A 17342-nucleotide genomic window follows, 5' to 3' on the forward strand; every position below is an offset into this window, starting at 1 on the left:
GGGCCAACAAGACACTCATGCTGTCCGTTAATATGACCCATTTATCATTATTGTTTGTTTCACCAATATAGTCTAGCGCTGAGATAATAGCGTAAGCTTCAGCAGTAAATATGCTCGATTTATTCGATATTTTTGTACCGAATGATATTTTTTCCTTGGCATCATAAACAGCAATAGCCGTGCAGTCTTTATTTTTAGCACCATCCGTATACATATGCCTATAATTGTTCCATTGAGATATGTAATCATAGACATCATATTTATTATGTAAATTCTTATTTATAAAAATGGGGGTTTTAAAAAAATTACAATCATATGAATTGCTATTGTGAACTAATTTCTGATTAATAAATATGTTGGAGTTATGTAGACTTTTAATAATTTCAGTTATATTATTAGAGAGGAAATTATTAGGAGAGGATGGATTTTTTAATTTATGTAATAATTGGTTATCATGAACAGAATAAAGTTTCAGTAAAAACATAAGTTTTAGCAATTCAAAACGTAACGGCAATGGGGGTATATTACATTCAACTTGCAACGAATTTATTGGTGATGTGCTCATGGCTCCCAAAATTAATCTTAAATTTATATTTTGGAGTTTTTCTAATTTATCAACATATTTTTCTTTGTTACAAAAACAGAAGAACGCATATTCAAAATGCGTTCGAACCAGCGACTTGTAAAGAATTAACAGAATTTTAGGGTCTGCTCCCCAAGTAGTGCCGACCAAAGATCTGAGAATATTAGTGGACATCATGGCTCTATCTGATACACAATCGACATATTTTTTAAAACTTAAATTATTTTGAAATATTACACCTAAAAATTTTGCTTCTGGCTCTACTGGAATAATAGCGCTCATATATTTCACCTGACTAGATGAGTCTATATTTAAATTGTTATTACTAAACACTACCATTTTGCTTTTAGAAGGACTGATTTCCAAATTTACATAAGAAAAATATACTGAAAGATTACTAAGAGCAATATTGATTTTGGATAATGTATCCACAATATTGTCACCATAACAATATACAGCTAAGTCGTCAGCAAATTGGAGATTATGGACATAAGGCCCTAAAGCATCATTAATTCTATGAACATACATAATATATAATAAAGGACTAAGTATACCACCTTGTGATACTCCTACATGAGATAAGCGAGGACCTATACATGAAACATTACTAACTTTAACGTATAATTTTCGACCATTCATAAAATTATATAACCATATTGCTAGTTTATTTGAAACTCCGACAGAAATTAAGATATCTGCCAAAATCTTCGGATTTACATTATTGAATGCACCCACTATATCCAGAAAAATTGCTACCAAATGTTGATTATTTTCTAAAGCTTTCTTAATATCGATATAAAAATGCCCTAAGCTTTCCCGAGCTGAAAATCCTCGTCTGAATCCAAATTGATTCGACGGCAATAGATTTTGAGACTCGAAATAAAACTCTAGTCTTTGTTTAAGCAATTGTTCAAAAACTTTTCCTATACACGATGTTAATGTAATGGGCCGATAAGAATCAGCAACATATAAATTTTTATTAGGCTTTAACACAGGAATAAGATAATCTGTTTTCCATTCTTTTGGAATTATAGAGTTATACCATAATAAATTTATAATAATTAAGAAGGTATTTAAATTGTTACCATTTAATGCTTTCAACATTTTGTATGAAATATTATCCAACCCAACTGCTGTGTCCCTTCTTGATTTTAATGCTGATTGAAGCTCTGCTAATTTGAAAGGTTTATCAAAGAAAATATCTTTAGCTTTATCAGAATTGTTAGGAACTGTTGTAAAAGGGCTCGCAACGTAATCTGGAGTATATTTGTGTAAAAATTCATTTAACCACATATCATCGTTACCTGATTTGTAAGTGCGAGGTTTATTTATATATTTCTTATTAAATTTTCGAACTTTTGTCCAAACATTAGATATAGAAGTGGTTCTGTTTAAATTAGAACAGTATTCATGCCAACTTTGTAAACGCACAGTTTTAATAGTAAGTTTTTTTTCCGCTTGCAATCTTTTAAACTTAATATAATTATCTGTGGTAGGATCATATTTAAAATCTATATATGCTTGTTTACTTTTACGAACAGCTGTTGCACAAGTGTCATTCCACCATGGTACTGGAGGATGCTTATATTTTGATAGTTTAGAATTGCTAGAAGAATTACAATTGTATTGTTTTTGATGTGCCGATGAACTCTTATTTAGAACAATATCAATAGAATTTAAAATAATATTACAAAAAGTGTCATATGTTGAACACGGATCGCTCTCATTGTCAGAAAAGCCTTGTAATTTGGAATTAACAATTTTACTGTAATTGTCCCAGTTTACAAGTCGCAAGTTACGCCGATTTACTGGAACTGATACACAATTATTTGCTCCTTTACAAGAAAAATTGGAATATTGTAAATTTAATTGTGTTATTGTTGGCAAATGATAACTGCCTAACGGATCTTCGTAAACATACCAGTTACATGAAAGGGATAAAGAAGGACTAACTATGGTTAAATCCAAGCCATTTGGCTTCCAAATATGACTACCTACAGTAGTGACATGACCATCGTTTAATAAAACTAGGTTACATTCATCTAAAGTTTCCAAAATATCTCTACCTCTGGGTTTAATTGAATCACAACCCCAAATGGTGTGATGTGCATTAAAATCACCAGCAATTATAAAAGGCTTAGGAGTATTATTTACAAAGTTAACAAGTTTAGATTTTGTGAAAGGTACTGAACAATTGGTGGGGCAATAAATAGTAGCTAATGATATTTTTTCATTGTTTATAATGATCTGAATGACTAAAGTTTGTATTGAATCGTCAGAAAACATATTAATTCTATTATAATGAAGGTTTTCATGTATGATAATAGCAACACCGTTGTAGTAATTACCTGAGTCATTGCGTTCTATTTTATAACCCTTTATTTTTAATTTATGATGTGGCCGAAGCCAAGTTTCACATAAAAGTGCAATATGTATGTTATTACTGTAAAGAAAATGTGTGAGTAAATGTCGATTGCTCAGCAGACTTTGAGCGTTCCACTGAGCTATATTTAAATTATTTAAGGTGAATTTTGAGAGCTAATGTTTTTGTTACTGAAATTTTCAGTAAGAATGTCTAATAAATTTTTTGTGCAAATTGAAGTATTTTGAGTTTTATTTAATGTAATCAATTTTACTATGGACTCTACTAAGAGACCAAGAGATTTATCATCATTTTTAAGGAAAGAAATCAAATCATTATTATATTTATTCTGTCTAGTACCTAGTGATGGGAAAGATTTAAATACATCTGCATATGAAGATGTTTGAGCTTTGTTTCTGTTTTCTATAATTTTTTTTTGTTTGATTGGACATTTGGAGGAAATACTAACATGATTACCATCGCAATGGAAACATTTGGCATTTTCTACTGGTGTATCGCATATTTTAAAATTATGACTTCCTTTGCATATGGAGCATGTCTCTGCATTTTTACAATATTTAGCTAGATGTCCATACCTCAAACAACGGAAGCACTGCTTCACAGGAGCGATGTATGGTGATATATCGTGTCGCCATCCTTCAAGGTCCACATAATCTGGAAGAACTGAAGCTGCAAAAGTGATTGCTATGGTCTGAGTTGGCTGTAGAAAAAAGTTAGTATCATTTTTAACTTTACGTAGAAACCGCCGAACACATATAATTTTTTTATAACTTGATATCATGGTATATATCTTCTTATTGGATAGGTTTAATGGGACATTCCTAATGACTCCTGTAACTTCTGTGGATCCAGCTGGTATACTCGCTTTAAATTGGTATTCTTTAAGAAAGGTAAAATTATTTAGGAAAGCATTTGCAAGGCCAGGTTTCTCAAAATATACTCCTATTTTATACTTATTTAAGCTTCTGAGATACTTGACTCCTTTATTAAACCTTTTTAAACAAGATGAAAGAGATAGAAGGTCTCTAGAGCCTATTATAGTTTTAGGGTCACTAGACTCAACGAATACAACGAATTCAGTTGCACCGGAATCCTCTGGATAACGTCTATGATAATCCGTGACAAAATAAGTTTTATACAGTTCTTTCTGATCTAATTCCACTTCGTCAGATTCGGATGAAGTTGAAGATTTGCAGTCACTATCTGGATCATCTGGAGATACAGGCTTTTTACGCTTTCTTCTACTCTTCCCCATGTTGTGGGTTATTTATTTTATTTTAACCACAATATATACGATATACAATTGAATAAACCAAATAAAATATAATAAAATTTTTAAAATAGCGCGCTTCCTTTCAAGCGTTCCCGCGCTTTTCGCAAGTTAGTGACAGTTCTGAAATTGAGAATGTCAGTCCAATAAGTGTCAGTCAATATATTCTAAACGGAGTTTTAGTGCTGTCAGTCGTAATTGGTGTTGCTAACTGTTCCCAGTAGAGAAGATGGAAGTCCTAATTTATTAACCACGATATCAAAAATATGCGAGATTGATACCAGATATGAAATCTAAATTAATTTATTTCTAATTCTAATCTAATTAATCAGTGGCCAAAATGAAATATTTTTTTAATCAACTCTAGCAACCGTCATTTCTATCCAAACATTTTGTCGTATGGTATGTCCTAATTTTAAATCACTTTATGTGACTGCTACATAATTTATCGAGTAACCCCCTGGAGTTGTAAGTAAACAAGTAAGTAACCACCTTTCCAAATACGTCAATTGCTACAGTGATTGGTAGAAAGTGTATTATAAATTTTGGCAACATTTACAATAAAACGTATTGATTGACACGACTGATGTTGTTGACAAGTCGATAGGTTAGCTTCGAATGTACCTATGAATACAGGTTGCAGACTTGCAGAGACAAGTGTAAGACAGACATCTGTGTGAGTGAGAAATGGCCGATTGATTAGTGTTGGAAACAGAGTGACCGTCGTGGTTCGCTTCGTGTTCTATTTTAATATAATTATTCCTGTTTTGGCATAATTAGGCAAAAGTAAGTGCAATAGTGCGAATTCATGTGTATTAACATTGTGTTTTTATAACAGTGAAGTAAATTTTGTGTAGGTGTGAATCAAGAATTTGTTAACTACGATTTCATTTGAAGTTTATTGTTGGTAAGTTGATATTTTTTGTTATATCGACTGTGTTCTAGAAACTAGCAGTTTAGAAACAGTAACTGCAGACCTGTCGCGTTGTTTTCATAATAGAAATGTTAGCCTGTTTTTGATGTACACAAGAGTATGTAGCTGAGTGCCAATTACTTGTTAGTTGTCAAAACCGTTGTCTGAGGTGCCTTTCATGTACATTCAGTTTAATTATGTTACCTATCGCTTCTGTTAAGCGAGCATTTCAGTTAATAAGTATTCCTTATCAGTCATTCGCAATAACATTAATTTGTTTTGATGTAACACAGTTGTGGTAAGTTATTTCCACTTCTCGCCTAGTCATTTAATATAATCATGCTGTTGCTACATGTTGCGGCATTAGCAATATACATTCTTGAGTTCAAAATTTAGGTTCAATTTTATAAAATGAGTTTCCAATAAGAATTCATATTATTTTTGTTGATAGGTTATTTTAATTGTAGTTTTTGTTAGGTATATCAAAACATACATACATATTTATAATTTAGTTATGAATATAATTCATTGACATATATAATTATCAATTAACATTTCACTAGTAGGTTTTCCCCCATTGACTCCCTCAATACCTACTGTGGCTGTGCTGGACAGTTACTATGGTATCTGTAAACCATAATATCTATATAACCATATATAGTTATACATTTTCTTCTAATACTCATTTCTTACACCATCCAGGGGAGGCTAAAGTAGTGGAATACATATGGGTGTCTATGGGTAATATAATAAAATATTTATTAATACAAAACAAAATAAATTGCATAGGATAACTTTTATTAAAAGTCATTCATTAATATATATTGCACAACAGAAAGGAAAATTTTAAAATAACTCAAATATTATTTATATTTTATTGCATTAGGTGTTTAAAAGAATAAATGAATATGAAGTGTTGGAAGATAATTTCATTACATGGATATTATATATTCCATTAAGTAACAAATATTTTTTTTGTGGATGATAATGGAATAGTGCTCCCGCTTGTGCTAACTATCATACTCCTCTGGCAGGGCACCAGTGGAGTAGGATAAAATGAGGATGAGAGCATCAGGTCTGATTAGTAAGCCCATCATGTTAAATTCATCATGAATTTACCACTACGGTATCCAGCGGTAGCCACATGAAGGTTGACCTCACAATGGGGTTATTAGTCCACATTACTTACAATATTCTTGCCCCCAATAAATACTATTTAGCTGATATGTATCTTCATGTTATGTCCTGTAATGGATTATATTTGTTTCCCAAATTTTTTATGTGGACTACTTGCCATAGTTTTTTGGTTTTGGTAGGCTCCCTGTTCAGTTTATAATAGTGTAGAAAGAGTATTACTGTTACTATGATCAAAGAACTTTGCAGTATTCTCAATATTGACTATATCATATGCCAGGGGTAAGTGTTAAAAGATCTCCATCCTTATCTTATACTCTATACATATAAATAAAATTGGAGTGTCTGTTTGTAATATTGAGATAACCAATGCTTTTTTATTACATGCATATGAATATAAATACGGTAGTAACAACAAAATAATATTTTTTAGTATTTTTGTCTGTCTGTCTATAGTATTGAAATAACTGCTGTTTACTACATGCATATGAATATAACATTTTTTACCTTTTTTTGTCTGTCTTTAGTGTATACCGTTAGAGAATAGTGTTCACAATCCATTGCTATCCATAAAAAAAAAGCTGACCAACTTTAAATTATAGTTATGGAAATTATGTTTCATGTAATACACATATTTAATATATTTTAAATAGATATACTATTCTAACTTCTTCAACATATGTATGTTGTAATTTTTTTGTAATCAAATTCTTAGAACAAAAGAAATATTCAGTTGTTACACATACAGTATAACATTTTATAATCTTTACTAATATGTCTCGAAATGTTATTATCTATTTCATTATCTAGTACTTTGGCATAGTAATAATAATAATCATCCTCATATACTACATCCAGGCTTGGCTAAGGCCCATGTGTGTGTATGTATTACCCCTGTAAAAAGGGAGATATATAAAACATATATATAATAATAAACTCTTTAATGTGCACATAGAATACAATAAGAAAATCAGTAAAATAAAAAAATAATTACAAAAGGTGGTCTTATGGCTATAAGCAATTTCTTACATACATTTATATACAAAAACAAGGTAAAGGCGACGGATGAAAGACGACTGCATGCAACTGAAATGAGAATGTTGAGGTGGATGTGTGGTGTGACAAGAATGGATAAGATAAAGAATGAATACATTAGAGGAAGTATGAAAGTGGCACCGGTATCAGAGAGGTTGAAGAGTAATCGTCTATCATGGTATGGACATGTAATGCGTAGGAATGAGGATAATATTTTAAGAAAGGTATTACATATGAATGTGGATGGTTATAAGGGCAGAGGAAGACCGAAAAAGAGATGGATGGACTGTGTGAAAGATGATATGGTAAGAAAGGAAGTAAATAACGCGATGACTGCGAACAGGGATGAATGGAAGAGAAAAACATATTACGCCGACCACAAATAAATGGGATAAGGAAGAAGCAGATGATAATTTATTGGTAGAATAAAAAAATATACCTATTCAAAAGTGCTTATATTACTTAAGTTTATTTGAATAAAGATCATTTCTATTTTCATCGTCAGCTGTTATTGCGTGTTTTGATTAAATTTAACAATTGATTGAATTGAATTTAACAATCGACGACCTCCGTGGTCTAGCGGTCAAGCACACCGCTTGACGTCCGATGGTCGCGGGTTCGATTCCTCGCACGGCACAAACATTTGAATCCATGAGTATGATTGTTTGTATCGGTCTGGGTGTTTTCTATGTATAATATGTATGTATTTACAAAAAAAAATATCTATGTATATGTATCAGTTATCTAGTACCCATAACACAAGCTCTAGCTAGCTTAACTTGGGTCTAGATGGCGCTGTGTGAATTGTCCTGAGATTATTGTTATTATTATTATTGGGAAACGTTAAAATTGTATTGTATGTGACGTAACTATACCACTCATACAACAACATTAATTTTGGTATATACAATCTTTTTACCAATATCTATTTGATAAGCAACACACAAGTTTCTTATTCATTCTTCTCGTAACGAGTCTGAATTCCGAATGAGTTGTAGAATAAAAAATATGTGACTATTCAAAAGTGCTCGTATTAAGTTTATTTGAATAAAGTTTATTTCTATTTCTATTTTTAAACATATCTGACTGACAAACTTCATACTGCCACCGAATTAAATAATGTGATAACTGAATAATCAATAAAAAATGCAAGAAAACAAAAGGAAAAATTAATTATATCATTTTTGCAATGTCACAAAGAAAATGACATATTTGTTTGTTATCGAATATTTACTTAAAGTGCTTTCAGAAATTATTATTATTCATGTATACATATAAATTAAATTAGAGTATCTGTTTGTAATATTGAAATTACCGTATTTTATGTGCATGTAACATGAATTTAAATACGGTGCATACACCAAAATAACATTTTTTATAATTTTTGTCTGTCTGTCTGTTTGTTTGTTCCGGCTAATCTCTGAAATGGCTTCACCGATTTTGACGAGACTTTTATTGGCAGGTAGCTGTTGTAATAAGGAGTAACTTAGGCTACCTTTATTATAGAGAAATAAAGTTAAATTCCACGCGGACGGAGTCGCGTGTACAGCTAGTTTAAAATATATTCACACAAGTACATACAGCTAAGTATATATATATATATATATATATAGGTATGTAACTATAGGTAGTTGTTTATTAAAACTGAGACGTGTGATACAAAACACGTTACGTAGGTCGTTGTGTTCACCTTGCTGCGCGTGCGTTGCGCCGACGCCGGCTGTCTCGACACTGATGTCACATGTCCACGGCACCACCACGTTATCACACCACACTGCGAAAAAAATTCAAATTATAACTAGCTTTCACACGCTAATTCGTCCGCTTGATTTTTATTCCATTTTTTTTTAAAGTACTAAAGTAAGTTACTCCATATAATATTAGTTATCTGCGAATGAAAGTCCCGTCAGAATATGTGCAGTCGTTACAGAGTTTAGCGAGAACAAACAGACAGACAGACGGACAAGACAAAGTTAAATTAACTTTTCGATTTAATTAAGTATCTATATTATACTGCATATACTTTTATATGTATTTAGTGAAAAACTATTATTTTGGAAATGCAATAAGACACTTAAATGTTATTTATATATATAGATATATATAATTGATAATATATATATGTATTCAAATAACATATGTGGAAAGAAAGGCAACTAAATTGAGGAAACTTTCTATAAATTTTTTTTTCGGACTACTCTAATGCTGTTGGCCGCAGCTGGCCTTTACAGCTTCACCAGACGATAGGGGGCGAGTGCAGATGGCACTCCAAACCCGCGGAAGTACTTATGGAGCGGCTGAAGGCCAACTTCCGCCTGACGGCTACGACTTTAGTCTGAGGGCACCGCTAGGGGTTCGGACCTCGGCTCAGGCCGTCGTAATATCGATCCTCTCGAGCCCCTCCGATCGATCCCCGTTTTGGACGGAGATCGATCGGATGGGCGACCGCGGGACGCCCGGTTGAATGCGCGATATGGTGTGTTTGGGGTCGTCGTCTTCGCCGGCGAGGACGGTTTCATGTTTGTGTGTAAAAGTGTAGTCGGGACGGAACGGGTGGACCCGTGGGGAGGTTGACTGCCGTTATGGGGTCAATGAGAACGTGCCTCGGGCGACGTTGTCGCATATATCGGATATTACTCCTCGGTGCGTAGTCGACCGTACTGACTATCTATAAAATAGTCTACGTTCTACCACGTAAGAAGTAAAAGTTCTAAGTAGTGAACTTTGCAGCCTGAGGTCTGATTTGAATGGGGAGATATGGCAGTGAATTTATAGGGTATTATGATTTAACTACTCGCCTCGACTTCGAACAGGTGTACATGTGTTTTTATGACTGTTATTATTAATAGTTGTATGCCAACCTCGGTGGTCTAGCGGTCTAGCACACCGCTTTACGTCCGATGGTCGCGGGTTCGATTCCTCGCACGGCACAAACATTTATATTCATGAGTATGATTGTTTGTATCGGTCTGGGTGTTTTCTATGTATAATATGTATGTATTTACGAAAAAAAAATCTATATTTGTATCAGTTATCTAGTACCCATAACATAAGCTTTAGCTAGCTTAACTTGGGTCTAGATGGCGCTGTGTGAATTGTCCTTAGATTATTATTTTTTTTTTTCCAAAAATTCTCATCTCCCCTCTTAAGGAGAGGAGATGGCAACTTACCCCCGGCAGAAGCACAGTCGGCCGGGGTTCAGGGCCCTATATTATTATTATAATTAATTGTAAATATAGCACAGATAGCGTTTCGTTGTCGAGGTCAATCATTCATTGCCGAGTGCCCAGATGCCAGCCAGCGAGTCGGCCACGTGGTCACATGTTATTCATGTATGACGACTGAGGCTGGCTATGACGTACGAGGTATCAGAAAGTTGATATAGTACGTTCAAATTAATCTTTGATCTCCGTGTAAATCTTAGTATAAAGCAAAGGCGCCGTCGCTATCTGTTTACATAGATCTTTTATACTACGTAACGGATTTTAGTGTAGTTTTTAACAATAGAGTGATTTAAGATGGTTTAAATTAATAATACGTATACACCTGTGTGAAGCCGGGCGGGTAGCTAGTTCACTTTAAATAAAAGTTAATTATTATATTTTTATAGTTTTATATATCTACTAGCTTTTGCCCGCGGCTTCGCTCGAGTTAATTTATCCCTTATGGGTAGAATTTATCAAAACCCTTATTAGGGGATGCCTACGTCATAGTAGATTTATGCATGCAAAATCTCAGCCCGATCGGTTTAAAATTGACAAAGTTTTATCCCCTATTTTATACCCTTGGGGGTAGAATTAATCAAAATCCTTTCTTAGCGTTTGCCTACGTCATAACATCTACCTGTATGCCAAATTTCAGCCCGATCCGTCTAGTGGTTTGGGCTGTGCGTTGATAGATCACTATGTCAGTCACCTTTATATATATAGATATTCAACTTACTCGAAGTCAGAACGTGACCACGGCTAGTGCAACCTAGTCGAAACCTAAAGAGAGGTAAATACCTTTATTTACCACAAAATTACTCATGTTAAAACCCGTTTACCTTTATTAATAATATGTACTAAACGCGAAAGTTTAAACATTTATTTGAAAGGAGTTAGGCCAAATTTCTTGTTAGGTTTTCTCAAACTAAACTGCATTCCAAACTGAGAAATAGAAATAATATTTATTCAAATAAAACATATTTATTTGAAAGGAGTTAGGTCAAATTTCTTGTTAGGTTTTCTCAAACTAAACTGCACTCCGAACTGAGAAATAGAAATAATATTCAAATAAACTTAATATAAGCACTTGAGTAGTCATATTTTTTATTCTACCACTCATTCGGTACGCTGAAAGAAGCAATGCTCTTTTAAATAAAGGTTGTTCAGAATTACATTGTTAGTAATGTTGTGTAAATAAAACCTTCTGTCTTTTCTCCTCTAACCCAAAGGTTGTCTGGAAGAAATCGATTAAGCGATAAGACCGCCTTTTGTACCTAGCCTACCTTTCTCTATACTATGAATATTGCTTTTTTTCTATTTTTTAAGGTGCAATAAAGAGTTATAAATAAATAAAATTTAAATAAAAAAATAAAACTGACAAATAGCACAGTTGACGCGTGTTTCTTGTCAGTTCATCTCATCTCGAAATCATTCCGAACTGACGGTAGATTTGACATATCATAAGACTCTGTAATGGACCTACATGGATGAAGATATTTTGAATTGAATTGATATAAGTGAATAAATAGTTTAGTAACAAAATAAATTAGTCATAGTTAAGTCAGAGCAGACAAGCAGCATCGTATGAGCGTAGAATTTTCTAATGAGTTATATCTTTCTAATATTATAAACGCGAAAGTTAGAGTATGGATGGATGGATGGATCCATCGATGGATCCATCCATGGATGGATGGATGGATGGATGTTTGGATGGATGTTTGGATGGATGGATGGATGGATGAAAAGATGGATTTTACTCTTTCACGTAAAAAAAAACTACGATTTTGATAGAAATAGGAATAGAAATAATCTTTATTCAAATAAACTTAATAAAAGCACTTTTGAATAGTCACATGTTTTTATTCTACCGCTCATTCGGAACGCAGACTCATCAAGAAGAATTAGAAGAAACTTGTGTGTTGCTTTATTAAATAAATATTGTTCTAATTCGATTTACATTAACAAGTAATCTAATTAAAACAATATTTATGATGAAACTTTACATTTACATTTTTTTTATACTATGGTGGCAAACGACCATACGATCTATCTGATAGTAAATGGTTACCGTAGCCTTGAGACACTAAAGTTGTCATGGGCACATTGCGGACCCTTAAGAAACCTTCCTTCATGAAAAACTCCATGCTGTAGTCTCGTGAGAATCCTTCGGCATGAGTTCATACATACATAAGCTACAAGTTTCATGTGGATGAATCCGCAGGCACATATAATCTACAATAAAACTTACCAATAAACATACTTTGATTTTGATTTCATTTGATTTGAACAATTACCTATCTGCAGCCTTGGGGAAAGGCTCCACTGAGATAAACAGTCGTATTTGCCATTAAATGTTGTATGGATGTAGGTCAATACAACTTGTGTAGGCCGTACTTGCAAGATACAAGTGCAGACTCGTCGGCTCGTCAAGTCGCCATACGACATTCACTAACAACTTTCCTTGTCGCGAAATAAACGTTATTTGTATTAAAAGTTTTATCAAATTCAAAATATCTTTATTCATATAGGTCTGTTACAGACTCTTATGATATGTCAAATTTAGCGTCAGTTCGGAATGATTTCGAGATGAGAAGAACTGACAAGAAACTCAGCTCGTATTCTTTTCAAATTAATATTATACATGTTTACAATAATACAGATTAATTTTTAAATTCAAATTTGGGAGAATAGACCACCGGCATATGGTATTGCAAAAGCAAAAAGTCTAATCAGTGTTCGTAACCTGACCAGACCAGTCCCCACATGCAGCAGTTCACGGGTATGACGGATGAGCCAGCCATCATTGCATTCAACCATATTCTATCAATGTCTTAAAAAACATTTTGTTCCTGTTATATGGTGGCTAAATCCTGTTATATGGTGGCTAAATCTTAGATATAAAATTCTCGTGTCACAGTTTTCGTTCCCATACTCCTCCGAAACGCGATTCTCATGAAATTTTGTGAGCGTATTGAGTAGGTCTGAGAATCGGCCAACATCTATTTTTCATCCCCCTAAGTGTTAGGGTAGTCCACCCCTAAATTTTTATTTTTTATTTTAAGGCAAAACAACCTTTGCCAGGACAGCTAGTATTAGTATAACGATGGAACCATTCAGTTACTAATATAAACATAGGATATAGAATAATATTACCATAACATTGTGTTAGTTCATAAGTAAACGTTCAAGCAGACACAGTTTTTTATTTAACAGTTTCTATGATAGTCTGAAAGGGAAATAGTGGATTTTTTTTTTATACCACATAGGTGGCAAAGAAGCATACGGCCCATCTGATGGTAAACGGTTACTGTAACCTATAGATGCCTGAAACACCAGGGGTGTCACATGCGCGTTGTCGACCCTTAAGAAACCTTAATATACCCTTCTTGAAAAACCTCATGCTGTAGTCTCTCGAGAAAACCTCGGCAGGTAGTTCATTCCACAATCAAACGAATGAAGTAAAATTACGTTATATAAAAGCGTAGATGTTTCTAGAATTGAACTACGTAAATATTGGTACGTAACATAATTAGGTTTCATTAGGATCTCAATAAGAGATCATTAAGTTGATTATGTAAGTTTTATTACACTCCCAGTTCTATACAACAGATATATGTCCAAATATATATATAATACTTTATTTTTCTAAAATAAAAGTAGCCTAAGTTACTCTTATACTAGTCAGCCAAGCTCCGCCTAAAAGCGCAGTCTTCTGTTGTTTCACAGGCTTCACGGAGCGACCTCATCGTTCCGAGGATTTGTGTTCATTGTGTAGCCACTGTTTAATACGTGCATATATTTAAACGAAATTTTTACAGCCGTGCAAAACCGAGGTGCGTCGCTAGGGAAATTATAAAGAGACTAGCTGTACCCGTGACTTCGTCCGCGTGGAATTTAACAAAAATGTTAATTAGAGAATTTGTCCAAAATAAAAGTAGGCTAAGTTACTCCTTATTACATCAGCTACCTGCCAAAGAAATCCCCGTTAGCCTAAGCTACTCCTTATTACATTAGCTATTTACCACAAAAAGTCCCGTCAAAATCAATCCAGCCATTTCAAAGATTAGCCGGAACAAACAGACAGACAGACAAAAATTGTAAAAAATGTTATTTTGGTGTATGTACCGTATTTATATTCATATGCATGTAGTAAAAAACAGTTATTTCAATATTACAAACAGACACTCCAATTTTATTTACATGTATAGGTGACGTCACCCGATCGTCATCAAGGTCACTGCTGATCCGGAAAACGAGCCAAGGGCAATTGTGTTTGTATCCAAGGCCGTAACAGTTCCATTGGACCCTACGTAACTGACATATTGATGGCCGAATTGCTTGTGATTTGATTTCGTAATAAGTGTAAATACCTACTTAAGACGTCTTTTTCCTTATCTTTGCAATTTGCAAAGTCCATTATCATGAGTTGATAATGTTAAGTGGCTTTAGAAACAACTAGAAATTCTATCGTTGCTTATTAGTTATTAATGACTACCTACACGCCCCGGTTTTGCACGGGTGTACATGTGTCTATACATATAAATGAAATTGGAGTGTCTGTTTGTAATATTGAAATAACAGTTTTTTTACTACATGCATATGAATGTAAATACGGTACAACAATAACATTGTTTACCATTTTTGTCTGTCTGTCTGTCTGTCTGTTTGTTCCGGCTAATCTCTGAAATGGCTGGACCGATTTTGACGGGACTTTTTTTGGCAGGTAGCTGATGTAATAAGGAGTAAATTAGTCTTGGGAACAGCTAGTTATATATATATACATACCTCTTGAATCACTCTATCTATTAAAAAACCGCTTCAAAATCCGTTACGTAGTTTTAAAGATCTAAGCATACATAGGGACGGACAGACAGCGACAGCGACTTTGTTTTATACTATGTAATGATGATAATGACACCAATTAATGAAGATGCAGATAAAATGTGTTTTAATTATAAAGACTGGCTTTACTTAAATAAAGTTTATTGCAATGTTCCGTTTTATAATTATTACGTTATGATGTTGCATTTTGTTATTTAAGTTAAAAAAAAAATTTTACCCCTTTCGTGTTTAATACACATATTATTTATATGGTTAACTGGGTCTTATTTTGTATATATATATATAATTAGCTGAACCCGCAAACGTTGTTTTGCCATATAAATTAAATTAAAATATAGAGGTTGGTAATAGAAGGGTGAAAATTTAGGGTTGTACGTATTTTTAATGCCACTTTATAAAAAAATAAAAAAAATTTTAGGGGTGGACAACCCTTATCATTTAGAGGTATGAAAAATATATAGTAGCCGATTCTCAGACCTACTGAATATGCATATAAAATTTTATAAAAATCAGTCAAGACGTTTCAGAAGAGTATGGTAACTAACATTGTGACACGAGAATTTTATATATAAGATATCTGTGGAGAATATACGCAATGTCATCTAGTCCCAAACTAAGCAGAGTTTGTAGATTGATATAAATACATAGTTTTTTTTGTAAATAACAAGCACCCAGACCGATACAAACAATCATACTCATGAATACAAATGTTTTATCCTTGCGAGAAATCAAACTCGCGATCATCGGCAGTAAAGCGACCTGCTCAACCACTAGACCACTGCGAACGAGTAGAAGTAACTTAAAAACTTTTTTTAAATGCATAAGAACCCGCATCTGCTGTTACTAAGTTATACCCGCGTTATTTCCGTACCCGAAGGTCACGAGTTTGTAAGTTAGTTATATGTTACAATGTTATATCGATATTACCATTATACCAGTGTTTTTCAAACCGTGGGTCGTGACCCACCCAGGGGGGTCGCGAAGCCCTACTCGGGGTGTCGTCAGCTGAAAGAAAAAGTCGAGGTTCGTATACAATAAAAACACAATTTTAGTGAGAAGGATGTGCCTGTTTATTTTTCAAAAGTTTATCAATTTTTGGTGATATTTTACTGTTGACGCAACAACGTCGTTGGTGCAGACGCGGTGTGGCCCGCGTATAACAGTATGTACCAAATAAAATCAATTTTTTTACCTAACTAACGTAATGTGAACTTTATTCTCCACAATTAGCCTCTAAACTAACGTATGCTGTTAATTAAATTATTTCTTTAGTGTTCTATGACACAAGGGAGTCGCCAAAATATCTATACATCTATACATATAATTAAAATTGGAGTGTCTGTGTGTAATATTGAAATAACCGTGTTTTACTACATGCATATGAATATATATACGGTACATACACCAAAATAAGATTTTTTAGAATTTTTATCTGTCTGTTTGTTCCGGGTAATCTTTGAAATGGCTAGACCGATTTTGACGGGACTTTTTTTACAGATAGCTGATGAAATAAGAAGTAACTTAGGTTACTTTTATTTTAGAAAAATAAAGTTAAATTCCACACGGACGAATCGCGGGTACAGAAAGTTTTAACATGTAAAGGGGTCGCGAAATCAAAAGGATTGAGAAACACTGTCATAGACAATGGGGGACGATTATCATTAACGACGGTTAATACCATGTCCATCATGGTGAACGGCTCATCAACAGTACAATGGACCAACAATGAGATGAGGCACTCGGCAATCTTTCAGTAAAAACGAGAAGAATGCGCCCCATTACAGACAAACGAACAGACAGTTACTTTCGCATTTATAATATTAGTAAGAACGAAACACTAGTAACATTATAAATGCGAAATTAAGTCTGTCTGTCTGTCTCGCTTACACGCCAAAACTGCTGAACCGATTTAAATTAAATCTGAAAACACAATCACATTGTTTCATGTGTCATCTGTGAGGCTAGCATTTGTTACA

General features: G+C 33.6%; 1 protein-coding gene across 1 annotated transcript in view; it reads left to right on the forward strand.

The window, feature by feature from the left end:
* Window positions 1-4892: 4892 nt before the first annotated feature.
* LOC131846165 (uncharacterized) overlaps window positions 4893-17342 on the forward strand; it is a 117805-nt gene continuing 105355 nt past the window's right edge. The window contains exon 1 of the mRNA XM_059195404.1: window positions 4893-5143. The gene's annotated coding sequence lies outside the window, so the exon portion shown is untranslated. The remainder of the gene's footprint in view (window positions 5144-17342) is intronic.

Source organism: Achroia grisella, unplaced genomic scaffold (assembly GCF_030625045.1).
Source record: "Achroia grisella isolate CSIRO2021 unplaced genomic scaffold, CSIRO_AGI_Agris_v1 utg503, whole genome shotgun sequence".
Lineage (NCBI taxonomy): Eukaryota > Metazoa > Arthropoda > Insecta > Lepidoptera > Pyralidae > Achroia > Achroia grisella.